At 45.0% G+C, this 20,000-nt stretch overlaps 1 long non-coding RNA gene across 7 annotated transcripts in view; it reads left to right on the top strand.

The window, feature by feature from the left end:
* LOC140471904 (uncharacterized) overlaps positions 1–20,000 on the top strand; it is a 65,057-nt gene that overhangs the window by 14,791 nt on the left and 30,266 nt on the right. For 4 of the 7 annotated variants that reach the window (XR_011957255.1, XR_011957252.1, XR_011957250.1 and 1 more), the window contains 3 exons: positions 2,898–3,002; positions 7,917–8,022; positions 10,784–10,866. This is a non-coding gene — a long non-coding RNA (uncharacterized lncRNA). Of the gene's footprint in view, positions 1–179; positions 272–2,897; positions 3,003–7,916; positions 8,072–10,783; positions 10,867–20,000 lie in introns of all 7 variants that reach the window. The other 3 variants (XR_011957256.1, XR_011957251.1, XR_011957253.1) reach the window with 3 other exon arrangements.

Here is a 20,000-nt window from a genome sequence, read left to right as displayed (position 1 = left end):
AAATAGTGATAACTTGAAAAGTGTCTATGTTACAGAGGAGGAAGTACTGGATGTCTTAAACAGTAGCAAGGTGGATAAATCCCTGGGACCTGATCAGGTGTATTCCAGAAATTTGTGGAAAGCTAGGAAGGTGTTGGCAGTGCCCCTCCCTAAGGTATTTATATCATTGTTTGTGACAGGTGAGGTGCTGGAAGATGGGTGCCATTATTTTAAAAAGGTGGGAAGGAAAGGCCAGGGAACAAGAGAACAGTCAACCTAACGTCAGTGGTAGGTAAGTTGTTGGAAGGGATTCTGAGGGACAGGATTTACATGTATTTGGAAAGACGAGGATTGATTAGGGATAGTCAACATGGCTTTGTGTGTGGGAAATTCTCTCTCTCTAACTTAATTGAGTTTTTTTGAAGATGTGACAAAGATGATTAATGAAGGCAGACTGTGGACGTTGTCTATATGGACACTGAACGATGTTCCACATAGCAGACTCGTTAGCAAGGTTAGATAACATGGAATGTTGGGAGAACTAGCCATTTGGATACAAAACTGGCTTGAAGGTAGGAGGCAGAGGGTGGTGATGGAGGCTTGCTTTGCGGACTGGAGGCCTGTGAGCAGCATTGTCCTGCAGGAATGGGTATTAGGTCCTTAAATAAATGACTTGGATGTGAATGTATGAGATATGATCAGTGGGTTTACAGAAGACACCAAAATTGGAGGTGTAGTGGACAATGAAGCAGGTTAGTTCAGAATGCAACAGTATCTTGACCAGATGGGCCATTGGAGTGAGGAATGGCAGACTGGGTTCAATTTAGACAAATGTAAGCTGTTGGAATTTGGAAAGGCAAATCAGAGCAGGACTTGTACACTTAATGGTAAAGTCCTTGGGAATGTTGCTGAACATAGAGACCATGGAGTGCAGGTTCATTGTTCCTTGAAAGTAGAGTCGAAGGTAGGCAGACTAGTGAAGGTGGTGTTTGTTATGCTTATATTTATTGGTCAATGCATTGAGTTCAGAAGCTGGGACGTCAAATTCTGGTTGGACAGGACATTGATTAAGCCATTTCAGGAATTATGTTTTAAGTTCGAAATTCCCTGTTCTGGAAAGGATGTTGTGAATCTTGAAAGAGTTCAGACAAGATTTTCAAAGACTTTGCTCGGGTTGGAGGATTTGGGCTACAGGGAGAGGGTGAATAGGCCAGGGTTAATTTCCCTGGAGAGGCAAAGACTGAGAGGTGACTTCATGGAGATCGATAAAGTCATGAAGGGCATGGATAAGGTGAACAGCCAGGGTCATTTCCCCCCAGTTAGTTGGGTTCAAAACAAGATCACATGGACTAAAGTTGAGAGGGCAAGGACTTAAAATGGATCTAAGGGGCAAAGTTTTCAAGCTGTGTGTGGTGTATGTGTGGAATGAGCTGCCGGATGAAGTAGTGGAGGCTGATACAATTACAACATTTGAAAGGCATCCGATTGGGTACGTGAATAGGAAGAGTTTCCAATGATACGGACCAATAGCTGGCACATGGGACTCCGTTTGTTGAGGATTCCTCGTTGTCATGGACAAATTGGACCAAAGGTCTGTTTCTGTGCTGTACATCTCTATGACACTAATAAATGAAAATAAGATGTGTTCCTCTTTTGTGGAGAGCTAGCAGAAGCACAGATAATTGTCCTTGGAGCTGAGAAGGTTAAGCAGTGATTTTGACCAGGTGCAAATTTGTTTCTAGGATATCTAATCTGCAGAGAGAGGGGAATTGTTAACAATGTCACAATTTTAGTAACTGTTTTCAGGTAATTGGCAAATAATGTGAATATGTGAACATTATTTTATTCAGTAAGTTCTGAGTATCTGGAACAGTCTGAATGGCAGCTGGACACAGACTCAGCAGTTATTCATAATCAGATTTAGAATTTTACTTTTTAAGGGAAGATTTGGGGGGCTATGGGCAAAGGGGAAGGGAATTGGGACAGATTTGCAGCATCTCCAGAGGAAGAGGGTACATCCCAAATGGGCTGAATAGCCCCAGCCCCTGTGCTCTGTGATACTGCCCCTATTGACTGTGAATGTTGAAGCTCATCCCAGGGCAGAGAGAGGGAGGATCCCACCACTCACCTCACAATGGGCCCCGAATGATTGATATCAGCGCAGGCCAATAGGGGGCAGAGGGCAGTACTGGAGGACCAGGTTGTACCAGTTTGTCCTCCAACCAATTGGAGTGAATGAGGGCATCCTCAAGGCTGGAACTAAAGAAAGGCACATATCACAGAGATCTGAGAAACTGGAGGACATGAGATAGGGAGCTTTCTGTGGCTGGTGAGGAATTATATAAATCAGGAAGAGTTGTGAGGCTGGATGAAGTGACAGTGATCGGGAGAGTTGTGAGGATGGAGGAATTTAGAGTTAGTGAGGATTAGAGTCATAATGTTATACAGCAAGGAAACAGGCCCTGTGGTCCAACCAGTCCATGCCAACCATAATTCCAAACTGAACTAATTGTACCTGCCTCCGCTTGGTCCACATCCATCCAAATATTTCCTAGTTATGTACTTATCTGAATGTCTTTTAAATATTGTAATTGTATTCACAGCTACCACTTCCTCTGGAAGTTCATTTCACATGTATAATTTTTTTAAAAACCCTAATGTCTTTTCTGAAATCTTTCTAATTTCTTCTCAAAATGAATGCAGCACAGTTTTGAATCCCCCCCCCTCCCCCCCCCAGCAAAACACTTTCTGATTTTGTAAACCTGTAATAAGGTGACCCCTCAACCTCGTGCACGCCAGTGAAAAAAATTCCCAGCCTATCCAGCCTCTCCTTAGAACACAATCCCTCCATTCATGGCAACATCCTGGTAAATCTCTTCTGAACCTGCTCCAATTTAATGATATCCTTCCTATAACAGCACAACCAGAACTGGACACAGTATTCCAGAAGAGGCCTCCCCAACGCCCTGTACATCCTCAACATAACGTCCCAACTCCTGGACTCAAAGGTCTGAACAATGAAGGTAAGTGTGCTAAGCACTTTCTTAACCACCCTGTCTACATGTAACACAAATTTCAAAGACCTGAAGCCCTCGGTCGCTTTGTTCCCATATCACTACTCAAGGCTCTACTTTTATTGAGTGTAAGTCCTGCCCTCGTTTGTTTTGTCAAGATGTTATATTTTGCATTTATTCCAATCAAAAAAATTTTTTGAGTATAAAGGCAGTAGGAGTATAATTAAAAGAGAAATCAGGAGTCAAAAAAGGGCCGTGAGATAGCTTTGGCAAATAGGGTTAAGGATAATCCGAAGGGCTTTTGTAAATACATGGAAAAAAAAAGGCTAACTAGGGAGAAAATAGAGACCCTCAAAGATCAGCAAGGCAGCCATTGTGTGGAGCTGCAGGCGATGGGTGAGATAGGAAACAAGTATTTTGCATTAGTGTTTACTGTGAAGAAGTACATGGGAGATATAGAATGTGGGGAAATAAATGGTGTCATCTTGAAAAATGTCCATATTACAGAGGAGGAGGTGGTGCTGGATCGGTGGCTAAGGAGCTGGTGCAGGGGAAAAGGATTCACGTTTTTTGGATCATTATGATCTCCTCTGGAGTAGAGTTGACCTGCATAAGAAGGATGGATTGTACCTCAATTGGAAGGTGTCTAATATCTAGGCAGGGAGACTGGCTGGTGATACTCGGGAGGCATTAAACCAGTGAGGGAGTGGGTATAAACCCAAGAAGGTAGTGAGAATAGAGGTATGTCTGAGGCTGGTACAGTTCAGAAGTCAAATAGTCAATGCAGGCAAGGGCAAGGAACAGAATGAAGACGGACTGAGCAGTTGCACTGCATTTACTTCAATAGAAGATGCCTGACAGGGAAAGCAGATGAGCTCAGGGTGTGGTTTTGAACATGGCACTGGGATATTATAGCAATTACAGAGGCATCACTCAGGGATGGATAGGCCTGGCAGCTTAATGTTCCAAGGTATAGATGCTATAGCAAGGATAGGAAGGGGGACAAGAGAGGAGGGGGAGTGGCATTTTTGATTCGAAATAGCATTATGTTTTTGCTTAGGGAGGATATTCCTGGGAGTATGGTCAGTGAAGTTATTTAGGTGGAACTGGGAAATGAGAATGGGATGATCACCTTATTGGGGTTTTCTGCATGGATTTCGTCTGGGCCCTCTGGTTTCCTCCCACAGTCCAAAGATGTGCAGGTTGGGTGGATTATCCAGGCTGAATTGCCCGTAATGTTCAGGGATGTGCAGGCTCTGGGAAATGCAATGTTACAGGGGCAGGTTAAGAGGCTTTCAGGGTCAGTATCAATGTGATGGGCTGAATGACCTGTTTCCACACTGTTGGGATTCTCTGATAATTCTATTTTTAAAATATTTACAGAAAATAATAGACCAGATCGAAAAGTTAAGGTTCTGAATTGGACAAAGGCCAATTTTGATGGCACAAGGCAAGAACTTTCATCTAGCCCCTCAAGCCTGCTCTGCCATTCAATAAGGTCAGGGCTGAGCTTTTCATGGCCTCAGCTCCACATTCCTGCTCTCTCACCATAACCCTTAATTCCTTTCCTGTTCACAAATCTACATTTTGCCTTAAAAGCATTCAAGTTGATAACGTCAAATGCTGCACTCGGCAGGGAATTCCACAGATTCACAACCCTTTAGCTGAAGAAGCTCCTCCTGAACTCAGTCCTAAATCTGCTCCCCCTTATTTTGAGGTAATGCTCTGTAGTTTGAACCGACCCCAGTGGAAATAGCCTCCCTGCTTCTATCTTATCTACTCTCTTCATAATTTTATTTTTTCCTATCCAACCTCCCATTCCTCTAAATTACAATGACTATAGAACCAGTTTTCTCAATCTCTCCACATACACCAACCCTCTCAACTCCCAACTCAAACTAGTGAACCTCCTGTGCCAGTGCATCCTTGCTAATGTAAGGGGACCAAACCTGGACACAGTACTCCAGGTGTGGCCTCACCAGCATCCTGTACAGCTGCAACATAACCATACCTCTAGCAATGAAGGACAATATTCCCTTCACTGCCATAATTACCTGCTGCACCTGCAAACCAACTTCCTGAGATTCATGCACAAGGCCACCCAGCTCTCTCTGCACAGCAGAATGCTGCAAGATTTCACCATTTCATCATCCAGTTTTCTGTTCGTACGACCAAAATGGATGACCTCACATTTCCCAACATTGAACTCCATCTGCCAGATCATTCACTTAACCTATCTGTATCCCTGTGCAGACTGACAGTGGCCTCTGCAGACATTGCTCTACCTCATCTTTGTATCAAATGTGAACTCTGACACCGGACACTTGGTCCTCAACTCCAAAACATTTGTGTAAATTGCAAACAGTTGTAGTGCCAACACTAATCCAAACACCCATTTATCCCCATTCTTTATTTTTTGCTGGTTAACCGATCCTGTATCTATGATAATACATTACCAATAATGCTGTGCATCTTTACCTTATTCAGCAGCTTTTTGTGTGGCAACTTATCGGATACCTTCTGGAAATCCAGGTACACCACATCCACCGAGTCCACCTTGTCCAACGCACTCGTCGTATCCTCAAATAATTCCAGTAAATGTGTTCTACATGACCTGTCTTTCCTGAATCCATGCTGTGTCTGCTCAATGAGACAATTTCTACCCAGATATCTCACCACTACTTCCTTGAGAGGTTCAAGCATTTTCTCCACTACAGATGTTAAGCTAACGGGTCCTTTTGAAAAATAGTGGCACCACATTTGCAGCTTCCAGTCTGTCAAAACCATTCCAGAATCCACCAACTTTTAGTGAATTTTCACGAGTCTATTTGTTATTCTCCACCCCCCGCCCCCCCAGCGCCCCCCCCCCCCCCCCATCTCCTTTATTCCCTGGGATGCAATCCATCAGAGCCTGGATACCCATCTACCTTTAGGCTGTTATCTTTCCCAACATTACCTCTTTACTGGGAATGATTGCTTCTGTATCCTCATCTGCCATTGCCTCCATAGGCCTGCGACAATGAGAGTACACAGACAGTATGTTCCTGTTAAGGCCAAGGCTGGTAGGTGTACAGAATGCCGCCTGTTGAAAGAAATTGAGAGCCTGGTCAAGAAAATGAAGCAGGCGTATGGCAGGTAAAGACAGCTGTGTTTGTGTAAATCCCTAGAGGAGTATAGGGGCAGTAGGAGTATACTCGAGGTAAACCAGGAGGGCAAAAAGGGGACATGAGATAGCTTTAGGAAATAGGTTTAAGGAGAATCAAAGGTGATTGTACAAATACACTAAGGACAAATGAGTAACCAGGCAGATAATAGGTAACCGCAAATCAAGGCTGTCTGTGGAACCGCAGGAGGTGAGAGAGATTCTGTATGAGCGGAGAGGTTTTACAAACAAAATGTGCACATCGGAAAACACAAATTTGAACATCACAGTCTTGTGTTTTCAGTAAACGGGGAATTGCCTCTGTGTGGCTGCAGGCATGGGTGCGCGCCACCATCTTTATTTGGGGCAAGAATTCACTGGAAACATGCGGAGCCACCAGTTTTTTAGGGGGCAAGGTGCAGCCAGGCGCATGTGCAGCCTTTCTCTGGTACAGAGTCATTGGGCAGGATTTACACAGAGCACATTCAATCTCAGAGAAATGGATGTTTATTTCTGGATTTGTTTCGTCATTCATTTAAATGATTTGGTATCGTAAATGAGTTTGCAGGTCATACAAAATTGGAGGTGTTGTGGATAATCAAGAACGTTACCTCAGATTACAATGAGATATTGGTCAGATGGGGTATAATTTAGATAAATGTGAGGTGCTGCATTTTGGAAAACCAAATCAGGGCAGGACTTATACACTGAATGACAAGGCCCTGGAGATGTTTGCGGAACAAAGAGACCTTGGACTGAAGGTTCATAGTCCTTGCAAGTCAAGGATAGGATGCTGAAGAAGGTGTTTAGTATATTTTCCATTATTGATTCGAGCATTGAGTATAGGATGTGGGAGGTCATGTTACTATACAGGACATTCGTTAGGTCACTTTTGGAATATTGTGTGCAATTCTGGCCTACCTCCTATCAGAAGGGTGCTGTGAAACTTGAAAGGTTTCATAAAAGACTTACAAGGATGTTGTTAGGGTTGGAGGATTTGAGCTACAGGGTGAGGCATAAAAGGCTGGGGCTGTTTTCCCTGGAGTGCCATAGGCTGAGCAGTGATGTTATAGAGATTTATACAATCATGAGGGGCATGAATAGAGTAAATGAACAAGGTGTTTTCCCTGGAGTGGTGGTGTCCAGAATTAGAGGGCATTGCTTTAGGGTGAACGGAGAAAATTTCAAAGGGGCCTAAAGGACAACTCTTTCATGCAGTGGGTGGAATGAGCTGCCAGAGGAAGTGATGGAGGCTAGTACAATTAAAACATGTTAAAGGCATCTAACTAGACATATGATATGTTTAGGAAGCGTTTACAGGGATATAGGCCAAGTGCTGGCAAATGGGAATAGACTAGGTTCGGATACCTGTTTGGCAAGGATGAGTTAGACCGAAGGGTCTGTGTCGGTGCTATACATCTCTATGACTGTGGGATCATAACAGCTTATACTGCTCTGCTTCATCTCTGGGTTCCCTCATGACCACTTTGTCAATATCTAGCTTCCTCAATCTTGAACAATGGGTGTATTTTTGGTCTGTTTGGTTTTTTACTATTATTGTTACAGACATTTTTGTAAGTTAATTTTTCAATGCCGCCCAGCCCCTGACCATGTGCTGCTTATCAATATTTTCCGGAAAATCTTTAATGGTCGAGAATTCCTTTTTCCAATAAGCAAGTGTATCTTCCTTCCATTTCTGACTATCTCATTCTGCACCATTTTCATTCCCTGTAATCCATTTTGCACTCCTTGAAACATCAACTGTGTTTCTCCTTCCACAGATACTAGTGATAAATGCCAAAGCCCTGTTGCCTGGGAGAGGGTGATGTTTGACTTTCTTGTACAGCTGCAGTTTGTGTGGTGAAGGTGCTCCCACAATGTGGTTGGGTAAGAGATATTACAGAGTATTCATTACAGCAACAGTGATGATTTGAAGGTAATGTCCAAATCAACAACAGTTCATATTTTTATTGTCATGCTTATAATTCCACAAAAATATTATTTCGAATTTTAAACATCAGGCCAGAGATGGTGATATTAGGTCAGGTGACCAAAAGCGTTGTCAAATAAGCAGGTTTTGAGAAATGTCTTAAAGGAGGAAAGCAGACCTGAGAGGTTTTGGCTGTGAATTTCAGAACGTGTTGCTTTGGCAACTGTGAAAGCAGCCACACTGGTGAAGTAATGAATTAACAGATCATTGGGAGTCTCGAACAGAATGGGTTGTCGAGGTCTCAAAGGGTGTGTGACGCAGTGAGCTAGGGATGATCACAACCAGGAATTAAATCAAGGGTGAGAATTTTAAATTGAGGGATGTGGGCCGGATGCTGGCAGGTGAGACTAGATTGGGTTGGAATATCTGGTCGGCATGGACGGGTTGGATTGAAGGGTCTGTTTCCAAGCTATACATCGCTGTAGCTCTATGTTCTTGATTATGAATAGCAGCCTTTTGATGGATCAACAAGTTCTGGTACAAGGGAGTACTTGGGCAATAGAGATTTAGTTTTTCTTGAGATTACAGGGAGGTTGAATGTGGGAAGCTGGCCAGGAGTATGTTTGGATAATGAAGTCTGGAGATAACACAAGGTGGATGAGAGTATATGAGCTGAGACAAGGGTGGAATCAGCTTAGTGGCCTTAGAGTGGGACTGGGCTGTCACCCTCACCTCACCTCTGAGATTCAGCTGGTTGTCAGGTTGTGAATCAGGGCGGTAACACAATCAGGAGCTGGGTGGCCCTGGTGGAGCCTAAAATGAGTGTCACTCAGCTGGCTGTTGCTGAGCAGCTGCTGCTTGATAGCCCTGTTGATAACATTTTCCATCACTTTACTGCTGGTCGAGTGTGGACTGATAGATGGAAATTGGCTGGGTTGTATTGCCCTGTGTTTTTGTGTTGAACATCCCTGGGCAATGTTCCACATTGTTGGTCGATGCCAGTGCTGGAGCGGTACTTGGCTTGGTGGGTGGCAAGTTCAGGAGCACAAACCATCAGTGTTATTGCCAGAATATTTGCAGGGCCCATAGCCTTTGCACGACTTAACCATTTCTTGATGTTATTCAAACTCAACCGAACTGGCTTAAACTCACATCTGTGATGTTAGAAACCACTGGAGAAGGCTGAGATGGATCATCCCACTTTGCACTTCTGGATGCAGATTGCTGCAAATGCTGTTGTCTTATCTGGTGCATGGGTGTGTGAGGCCCCTCCATCAGTCAGGGTGGGGATATCTGTGATGCTTCCTTCAGTGAGTTGTTTAATTGTCCATCACCGTTCACAACTGGGTGTGGCAGAACTGCAGAGCTCCGATCGGTTCCACTGGATGTAGGATCACTTAGCTCTGTTGCTTGCTGCTGATGCTGTTTGAAATGCAGATGGTCCTGTTTGGTAGATTCACCAGGTTGGCACTTCATTTTTAAGTCTGCCTGGTGCTGCTCATGGCATGCCCTCCTTTCCTGTCCATTGTGATGGGTGAGAGCGGGATTTGCAAACCCATGAGATTACAGATTGTGCTGGAGTACAGTTCTGCTGCTGTTGATGTCCCACAGTGCCTCAGAGATACCGAGTTTGAGATCCTACATCTCTTCAGAGTCTGTCCCATTTAGAACGGTGATAGTGCCACTCAACGCGATGGAGGTTTTTCTCAACCTTAAGCTAAGACTTGTGTTTCCAAAAGGAATGTGTGATGGTCGCTCGTGCTGATACTGTCATGGACAGATGGATCTGCAGCTGGTCAATTCATAACAATGAGATCACTCTTGTTTTTCCCTCTTGTTGGTTCCCTCACCACCCGCTGTAGACTCAGTTGAGCAGCTATACCCTTTAGGACCTGACCACCTCAGTCAGTAATTCTGTTGCAGAGCTCGTCTCGATAGTGGACATTGAAATCCTGTACCCAGAGTACGTTTGACACCATTTTACTTCCTCAGTGCTTCCTTCAAATGTTGTTCAACATGAAGAAGAACTGATCCATCAGCCAAGGGAGGACAGTACGTGGTAATCAGCAGGAGCCATGAGATTTCCTGGTGTCCGGAGTCCATGCTGAGTACTCCAAGGGCATGTCTTGTGCCATGACCTCTGCCTGGTCTGTCCTGCTGGTGGGGCAGGACATATCCAGAGATTTCAGGAGAAAGTGAAGACTGCAGATGCTGGAGGTCAGAGTCAAGAGTCTGGTGCTGGAAAAGCACAGCAGGTCAGGCTGATAACTGGCTTAGGCTCGAAACATCGATTCTCCTTCTCCTCGGATGTTGCCTGACCTGTTGTGTTTTTCCATCACTACAATCTCAATCTCTTGGCATGGTGATGGTGGTGTCTGGTCATTGTCTGTAAGGGTTGATTTCATGAGTATGAGTATGTCGGGCTGTTCCTTGATTGGTCTGTGAGACAGCTCGGCACAATTTGGCACCAAACTCCAGATGTTAGTCTGGAGGACATTGCACCACTGAGAGGGCTGATTCTGTGGTTGTATTTTCTAGTGCCTTCTTAGATGACGAGTGGTCCATCCAGTTTCATTCCTTTGTTAAGACTTTGCAGTGATTAATACAGTGAGTAGCTGGCTGGGCCACTGTCAGGTTGGGAGGGTTTTTTCTGCCATTGACAATGTTTCCATGGAGATCAGGAGATTCCTAATTCCAGTTATTTTTTCTTGAATTCAGATTCCACCATCTGCCAAGATGGGATTCGAACCAGGACTTCAGTCGTTTGTTTTAATATTTTGGATAAAATTTAAATACATTAGGTTTGTTCACTCACTTTAAATATCACTTACCCAGGTTTGGTTTCTTTGTGAAACACTGTCCATCATCCTGTCTCCGCCATCCTTCTCTCCAACAACAAGAGTTTGGAGCACATGGAGGTTCTCTGTCACTAAGACTGAGATAATCCGATCTGCTGCTTCCCCCCCCCCCCCCCCTCACGTGCTGTTCCTGGTTTTTGTCTAAACCTACATTTTTCTCCAATCTCATCTCCTGTCAAGCCTTATCAGAGCTCCTCTTGACCCTTTACCCTAATCTCACTAAACCATAGACTTTCCAACTCTCTTTTCTCCTCCACCTCATCAGTCCCCTTCACCTATTCACAGACATTGTTCCTTGTTCTGTCTTTTCTGGTTATGGTCCTTCTCTCCCATTCTGTGAAAAACTGATATTTGACCTCACGTTTGTTGGAAAATCCTGCTCCATCTCCACACTCCCTTTCCTTTCTGAATTCCATGCATTTGGTGTCCCTCATGGATCTATCCTTGGCCCCTCCTGTATCTTGCCTACATACTGTCAGGAGGTGATATTGTGCAAAAGCACCATGTTGGGTTTAACATGTACACTGATGTTGCCCAACTCTCCCTCCCCATCATCCCTCTCCATTACTCCACTGTTACTCAGTTATCAAATTACTTACCACATTCCCACTACTTGATTAGGTGCAATTTCCTCCAATGAAACATTGTCACAGTTAAACCCATTGCCTTACAAATTCCTTTTCCTAACTGCTGAACCTCTCCCTCTCACTGGGAATTATGCAGCAGAACTAGACTCTTCACAATGTTGCTGTTATATCTGACGCGAAGCTGACCTTCTTATTAGACATCTACACAATCCCAAACACCAGGAATTCCAATCTCTAAACCGTTGCTTATCTCCTCTTCACCCTAGCTCCATTGCTACTAAAAACCCTTACCCATGTCTGTGTTACCTTTAAACTTGACGAATCCAAAGCAGAACCCTTGATTCTGTGACTGGCTCAGAATCTGGTTTCAGACTCCCCTTTCAGTATTTACCCTCAGACACATCAGTATTTATTCTGTCAAACCCCTTAAGAATCTGGTGGTGCGGTCTGATTGTTGCTGGTGGAAATGGCAGAGGATGATGTGTTGTATCTGGGTGGAAGGTAAGGACTTGGGGTGGGGGGGGGGGGGGGTGTTCTATCCTTGTTGCAATTGGAGGTGTGGGTTTCAAAGGCAGAGGTGCAGGAAGTGGAGGAGATATAGTGGATGGTATTGACCACATGGGAGGGGAAATTGCACTCCTTGAAATATGGGGCCATTTGGTATGTTCTGGCCTCACTGGAACACTGCAGTAAGCATGAGACAGAGATGTTGGCCAGGGAACAGGCTCGTGTGTTAAAGTGGCAGGCAGCTGGAAGCTCGGGGTCTGTTTTTGCAGCAGAACGTGGATCATCAGTCGCCATTTCCGCCACCTCCACTGAGATGCTGCCAGACACAGGTTCCTGTCCCCTCCATTAACAGCTATGCACCCCCCCCCCCCCCAAGCCAGATGGTAATCCACTCCTTTGTCTTTCCAAATGTTCGAGTCTCTCTTTGGGTTATGTCCCTGCCTATTATTTACTCTTTAACCCCTATGATCTGCAGGTTAGTTGAATTGGCCAAGCTAAATTTCCCATAATGCTCAGGGATGTGTAGGTTAGTTGCATTAGTCAGGAGAAATATACAGTAATAGGGTAGGTGAATGGGTCTGGGTGGGATACCCTTCGGAGGGACGCTGTGGACCTTTTGGGCCAAATGGCCTGTTTCCACAGCGTCAGAATTCTAATTTTCCCAGCTCCATCGGTTCTGAGGAATGGCCACTGGACAGATTTTTGTTCCCAGATGCTGCCAGACCTGCTGAGCTTTCCCAGCACCTTCTGCTTGTTGTTCCTGATTGACACCATCCATACACCTTCGGGGTTTGATTCAGACAGGGGGAGGATCCCACCACTGACCTCACAATGGGGTCCAGCTGATTGATGGCAGCTTCGGACCAATAGGAAAAGGTGGTGGGACTGGTGGACCAAGTGCAACTAGTTGGTCATCCAAACAATGGGAGTGAATGAGGGGCGTGGCCAGTGGGATGACACGTCACCAGTAACTCTGCTGATGCAGTGCCACGTAACTCGGCCGTCGGTGAATGTGGGAGACACAAACAGGGAAGGGGAGAGTGGCCTTGGAGACGGAGATAATGAGTCACTTTCGACTGGAAAGTTTTAATTACACTCTGTGCGGTTTGAAAGTCTGAACTAGAAACTCTTAATCCCCCGTTTGCAGCAGATGGGAAAGTGGCTGCGGCCCTCAGGCTGTGAAAGGTCCTGGGATATGGCCGCCATTTTTATTGGGGGTAAGGTATAGTGAGGCGCATGTGCATGTCACCTTCCTCGGGTGGTGGGGGGGGGGCGTGCAACTTGAAAAGAGGCATTTACACATCAAGCACATACCAAGAAAAAAGTGTGTCTTTATATTCTTCCTGTACTGACTGAGTTTTGTTTTGTGAATTCATTTCATAGGATATTAAATGAGAATAATTGGGGCTGGGATCTCAAAAGCAAGTTTTTACAGTCAATGGGGTCAGCAGGATCTGAATGTTATTGGCATTTAACTGTGGAAGGAGAAAGGTTTCTCTGCTCTGTTTGTGGGAAGATATCTCCAATATTTTTGTGAAGAAGAAAGATGTACAAATTCATGATTGGGTCACCCTTTGGGTATCTGCTGTGTTCTGGGCCCTACAGCTGAGGAAGGAGATATAAGCCTGAGAGGGAGCACAGATTTATCCAAATTACACCTCGTCTCTTTGTAAGAACTCTCAGATTTAGACCCAATCACCCACTTCATGATGTTAACCTGTAAACTTCATATTTTTAATTACCTGTAAACTTCCCATTAAAAATCCTTTTGGACTAAAATTCCATTACCTTTTCAGGTGGAATGTTCCAGCTTCTGACAACTGTCTGTTCATTCCGAAACTGCTGAGGTCCATGTTGACTCTGGGGTTACAAAGGGCTGAATTGAAAGATGAGGTGCTGTCCCTGAGCTCCCATTGAGATGCATTGGAACAGTACAGGAGGCTGAGGGCAGTGTAGGTGTGAGCAGACAATGAAAATGACAGGGCTGCACTGTGAGGGCTGCTTGGCTCAATGAGAGTGTTTTGGAGTTGGGTGTAAACAGAGTGGGGTGAGACAGGGAGAAGGTGAAGCTGAAACTCAGTTTTAGTTCAGGCCTTTCAGAAATTCACAGTCCCAATGGGAACAGCCAGTTTTTAAGTGATACCTGCGGAGTATTTTTTTAACAGTTTTTAAAGTATTTTTTTCCTGAGGGCAGTTGAGAGTTAACCACATTGCTGTGGGTCTGGAGTCACATGTAGGCCAGACCAGGTGAGAATGACCGTTTCCTTCCCTACAGGACATTAGTAAACCAGATGGGTTACTAACAATCAACAATAGTTTCATGGTCATCATTCGCCTTTTCATTCTAGATTGTATTGAATTCCGATGCTGCCATCAGCCATGTTGGGATTCTATCCCTAATCCTCGGAACACTGTACATATCACTCATCTGGCAGGAATACCATTAAGCCATTGCCTCCCTTTTTAGCAATGTTTAAAATAAAGTTCCATCATTCTACGTGTACAATGTGAGATAAAATACTGCAACGTCCATGTGTCAGCCTCTCCAAAAGGTCAATCAACAGAAATTTGTTTGAGGGCGAAATATTTCACTTATTTTTCGGGGGGGGGGTGGGTTATTAAACAAAAGTGAATCCAAATAAAAACCTTAAGCCACGGCCATGTAATTTCTGAAGCCGGAGGGAGATTACAGAGACAGGGAGGGTGGTGAGGCTGGAGGGGGATTACAGAGACAGGGAGGGTTGTGGGGCCAGAGGGGGATTGTTGTCCAAACATCACTGTGGTGTACATGGACTGCAGCATTTCAGGGAGGCGGTTAACCACCACTTTCTCCAAGACAAGTAAAGGTGGCCAATAAATACTGGTCTGGGCAGCAAGGGCAACCCCCAGTGAATAAAACCAAGCAGTGACCTCTCTGAGCTGACTTGTTGTGAAGTTAAAAACCTCTCTGGAAATGGAGTGGGCAGAGAAGAGAAACAGTGACATTTCACAGCTGCCCTCAGAGAGACCTCACCCTTGGAAGTACTCAGAGCCGGGGATCAGCTCAGTGAGTTTCAGTCTCTTCAAATATCAATCTTAGTCGGTTTTATTTTATTAAATCTACATTCGTGAGTCAGGTGACTATTTCTTTTTAATGTCTTAGGGTCTCTTGATTAAATGTTTAAGATATAAAACGTAAGCATTAAGTTATTCTCGGGCAGTATTTTTCGAGCAGTAAGACTGTGCCTTTGTCTTGGTCTGTCGATTGTTAAGGCGGAGAGATGGCCTGTTGTAGAGTGGCGTGCTGTTCCTGTCAGATGAGGGAGATTAGGGAGAGTTTCAATGATCCTGATAATTGTCTGCAGGAAGTGTGATTGCAAATCCTATTGGAACGTATGGATTGGTGGAGGAGTGATTAAAGGCAGTGAAGAATTGACAGGAGCCGGGGGTGGGGTGGGCGGTGTGATAGGTGGCAGTCTCAGGAATGCAGGATACTGCAGATACAGTCAGGTAGATGGGTTACCTCCAGGAAAGCTAGGAGGGGTAGGTTGGTACTGCAGGAGTCTCCTGTGGCTATCCCCATCTCAGACAAGTATACGGTTTTGGAAAATGTAGGTGGTAATACACTTTCAGGGGAATGTAGCACTGACAGCCAAGTTACTGGTACTGAGACTGGCTTCTAACATAATGTGAAGTATATCCAGTTCCACACGATCGATGGTGAGAGGGGACTCTCTAGTCAGGGGCACAGTCTGCCGTTTCTGCAGCTGACAGTGAGACATCAGAATGGGGTGGTGCCGCCCTGGTGCCAGTGTCAAGGATGTCTCTGAGGGAGCAGAATATTCTCAAAAGGGAAAATAACCAGTGGGAGGTCATTGTACATTGGTACCAATGGCGTAGGAAGGTGAAAGCATGGGGTCCTGACGAGCAGGGAGATTTGCTAGTGCCACTCGGGAGGCATTAAACCAGTGAGGGAGTCGGGGTAATCCTAAAGGGATAGTGAGAAAAGAGGTGAGTCTGAGGCTGGTACTGTTCACAGGTCAGACTGTCAAGGCAGGCAAGAGCAAGTCACAGAATGAGGTGCGATGGACCAGTTACACTGCATTTATTTCAGTGCAAGAGACCTGACAGGTCAGGCAGATGGGCTCAGGGTATGGTTTTGAACAAGGCTGTCTATGGAACCACAGGGGGTGCAAAAGATATGCAAATATTTCACGTCATTTTTATTGGTGAAGTATATGAAGCTCGAGAGTTTGGAGAAATAAACACTGGTAACTTGAAAAGTGTCCATGTTACAGAGGTGGTGGTACTGGATGTCTTAAATCGCATCAAGGTGGATAAAGCCCTGGAACCTGATCAGGTGTATCCTGGAACTTTCTGGAAATCTAGGGAAGTGATTGTTGGGCCTCTCCTGAGGTATTTGTATCATTGATAGCGACAGGTGAGGTGCCATTATTTTTAAAAACGTGGTAAGGAGATGCCATGGAACAAGAGAACAGTGAGCCTGAAGTCAGTGGCAGGCAAGTTGTTGGAAGGGATTCTGAGGGACAGGATATCCATGTGTTTGGAAAGGTAAGGAATGATCAGGGAGAGTCAATGTGGCTTTGTACATGCACAATTGGGTCTCACTAACTTGAGTGAGTGTTTTGAAGTGACAAAGAAAATTGATTAAGCCAGGTAGTGAATGTTGTTTATATGAACATTCAACAAGGTTCCACAAAGCAGACTGGTTCGCAGGGTTAGATAACATGGAATGCAGGGAGAGCAAGCCATTACAAAACTGCCTGGAAGGTAGGAGACAGAGGATGATGATGGAGGGTTGCTTTGCGGACTGGAGGCCTGTGAGCAGCAATGTGCTGCAAGGATGGATATTGGGCCCTTAAATAAATGACTTGAATGTGAATATATGAGGTATGGTCAGTAGGTTTACAGAAGACACCAAAATTGGATGTGTAGAATAAAGAAGGTTAGTTCAGAATACAACAGGATCTTGATCAGATGAGCCATTGGAGCAAGGAATGGCAGACGGAGTTCAATTTAGATAAATGTGAGCTGTTGTATTTTGGAAAGGCAAATCAGGGCAGGACTTATACACTTAATGGTAAAGTCCTGGGGAACATTGCTGAACAAAGAGATCTTTGAGTGCAGGTTCCTAGTTCCTTGAACGTAGAGTCACAGGTAGGTAAGGGAGTGAATGCAGCATTTGGTATGCTCCCCGTTATTGGTCAATGCATTGAATGCAGCTGTTGTAACGTCATATTGTGGCTGGACAGGGCACTGATTGAGGCCCTTCTGGAATTCTGTTTTCAGTTCCAATCTCTCTGTTCTCGGAATAACGTTGAGAAACTTGATAGGGTTCAGAAAACATTTGCAAGGATTTTGCCAGGGTTGGACGGTTTGAACTTATTGGGCAAGGCTGAATAGGCTGTCTATTTTCCCTGGAGAGTTGGAGTCTGAGCGGTGATCTTATAAAATCATGAAGGGCATGGATAAGGTGAGCAGTCAGGGACTTTTTCCCAAGTTCGGTGGGTCCAGAACTAGAGGGTACAGGCTTAAGGTGAGAGGGAAAAGATTTAAAAGGGATCTAAGGGGCATCTTATTCATGTTGAGGGCATTGCAAGTATGGAGTGAACTGCCAGAGGAAGGGGTGGAGTCTAGTACAGCAGCATTTAAAAGGCATTTGATTGGGTACATGAAGAGGAACGATTTAGAGGGATAAGGGTGAACCGCTGGCAAATGGGACTCCATTAATGCTCTCCGTTATTGGTCAATGCATTGAATACAGAAGCTGGGATGTCATATTGTGGCTGGACAGGACATTGGTTAAGCCACTTCTGGAATTCTGTTTTCAGTTTGAATTTTCCTGTTCTGGGAAGGATGTTGTGAAACTTGAAAAGGTTTGGACAAGATTTACAAAAACGTTGCCAAGATTGGAGGATTTGGCCGACAGGGAGAGGCTGAATAGGCTGGGGCTATTTTCTCTGGAGAGTCAAAGACTGAGAGGTGACTTCATGGAGATATATAAAATCACGAGGGGTGTGAATAAGGTGAGCAGCCGGGGTCCTATTTCCTCAGGTTAGGTGGGTCCAAAACTAGAGCACCTGGGTTTAAATTGAGAGGGGAAACATTTAAAAGGGATCTAAAAGGCAACGTTTTCAAGCTGAGTGTGGTGTGTGTATGGGAGGGGTTACCAGATGAAGTCGTGAAGGCTGAAAAATCACAACATTTAAAAGGCTTCCAATTGGGTCCATGAATAGGAAGGGTTTTGATGGATACAGGCCAATAGCTGGTAAATGGGAATCCATTCGTTTAGGATTCCTCGTTGGCATGGACGAATTGGACCGAAGGTCTGTTTCTTTGATCCTAATAAATTAAGATGCATTCCTCTATTTTGTGGCGAGCTAGCTGAAGCAAACATAAATATCCTTGGAGCTGAGAAGGTGAAGCAGTGATTTCGACCTGGTGCAGATTTGGTTCCAAGGTCTTGAATTTGCAGAGAGAGAGAGGAATTGTTAGCACTGTCACAATTTTTAGTAACTACTTTCAAGTAATTGGCAAATAATACAAGGTGAAAATGTGAATACTATTTTCCTCAGTAAGTTCTGAGCATCTGGAACAGTCTGAACGACACAGATTCAGCAGGTATTCTGAAACAGACTTGGAATTTTACTTTTTAAGGTAAGATTTGGGGGGCCGTGGGCACATGGGAGGGGACTTGGGACCGACTTGCAGCATCTCCAGAGGGAGAGAATACAGCCCCAATGGGCTGAATAGCCCCCAGCCCCTGTGCTCTGTGATACAGCCCCATTCACTGTGAATGATGGAGCTCATCCCAGGGCAGAGACAGGGAGGAACCAACCACTCTCAATCGGCGCCAGCTTAATTAACGACAGCTCCAGACCAATAGGAGAGGTTGTGTGGTCCTGCAGCCAATGGGAGTGAATGAGGGGTGTGGCCAGCAAGACAGCGCCTGTCCATGAGCTGTGCAGATGCCGTGTCACTGTTTGGGGTTGGGAGAGACAGCAGAGACTGGGACAGAGGCTGTGGGACCTGAATTACAAACTCCCGGTAAATTAAAACCAAAAGAACTGCAGAAGATGTAAATCAGAAACAACAACCAGGAGGTTCTGGAAAAGCTCAGCAGGTCTGGCAGCATCTGTGATGAGAAATCAGATAAAGTTTCAGACCCAGTGTCCCTTCCTCAGGACAGATATTACTGAGAAAACAAGTCAGTTTTAGTGCAGAAGTTAGTGTGGGGGGAGGATAAAAGGAGTAAACGATAGGTGGGGATAGAGTGAGAAGAACGGTTGGGTAAAGGAGTGGATAACAATCTGTCTGGGGGAGGATGATTAGCTGTTAATGGAGACCTTTAGTGGCTAACTATAGGTAGTGTGTAATGGCAGACTGTGAGAACTGGTGTGTGGGGTAGGGGGCTACGACATGAGGTTGTTAACTTATGGTTAGCATCAATGAAGTAAACACAATGACTGCAGATGCTGGAAAGCAAATAGTGGATTAGTGGTGCTGGAAGAGCACAGCAGTTCAGGCAGCATCCAACGAGCAGCGAAATCGACGTTCGCTGCTCGTTGGATGCTGCCTGTTCTGCTGTGCTCTTCCAGCACCACTAATCCAACTCATGGTTAGCCACTAGCTGTCTCCATTGTGAGCTGTTCCCCACCTATATCACTCCACGATTGGAGCTGCCGAGGACACGAACCTTTGGAATATCCTCCCTAACTCCCTTTCTCCGCCTTAAAGATGTATCTAAAAATCGTTCTCTTTAATCAACGTTTCCATCATTCGTGAAGCATTTGAGGAGATTTGTCAATGTGAAAGGCTCCATACAATGCAGGTAGTTGTTGTTATTGTCTGACCTCAGGAGAAACAGGGATGAGCCCTCTCTCTCTCATACCTGATGAACAGCAGTAAAAGCAGGAAGCACTGAGCATGCTCCAGCCCACAGTGGGCTTCGGATTATTGATATCAGCGCAGGACCAATAAGAG

This window comes from Chiloscyllium punctatum, unplaced genomic scaffold (genome assembly GCF_047496795.1).
Source record: "Chiloscyllium punctatum isolate Juve2018m unplaced genomic scaffold, sChiPun1.3 scaffold_198, whole genome shotgun sequence".
Taxonomy (NCBI): domain Eukaryota; kingdom Metazoa; phylum Chordata; class Chondrichthyes; order Orectolobiformes; family Hemiscylliidae; genus Chiloscyllium; species Chiloscyllium punctatum.
This window is presented reverse-complemented; position numbering and strand designations above follow the sequence as displayed.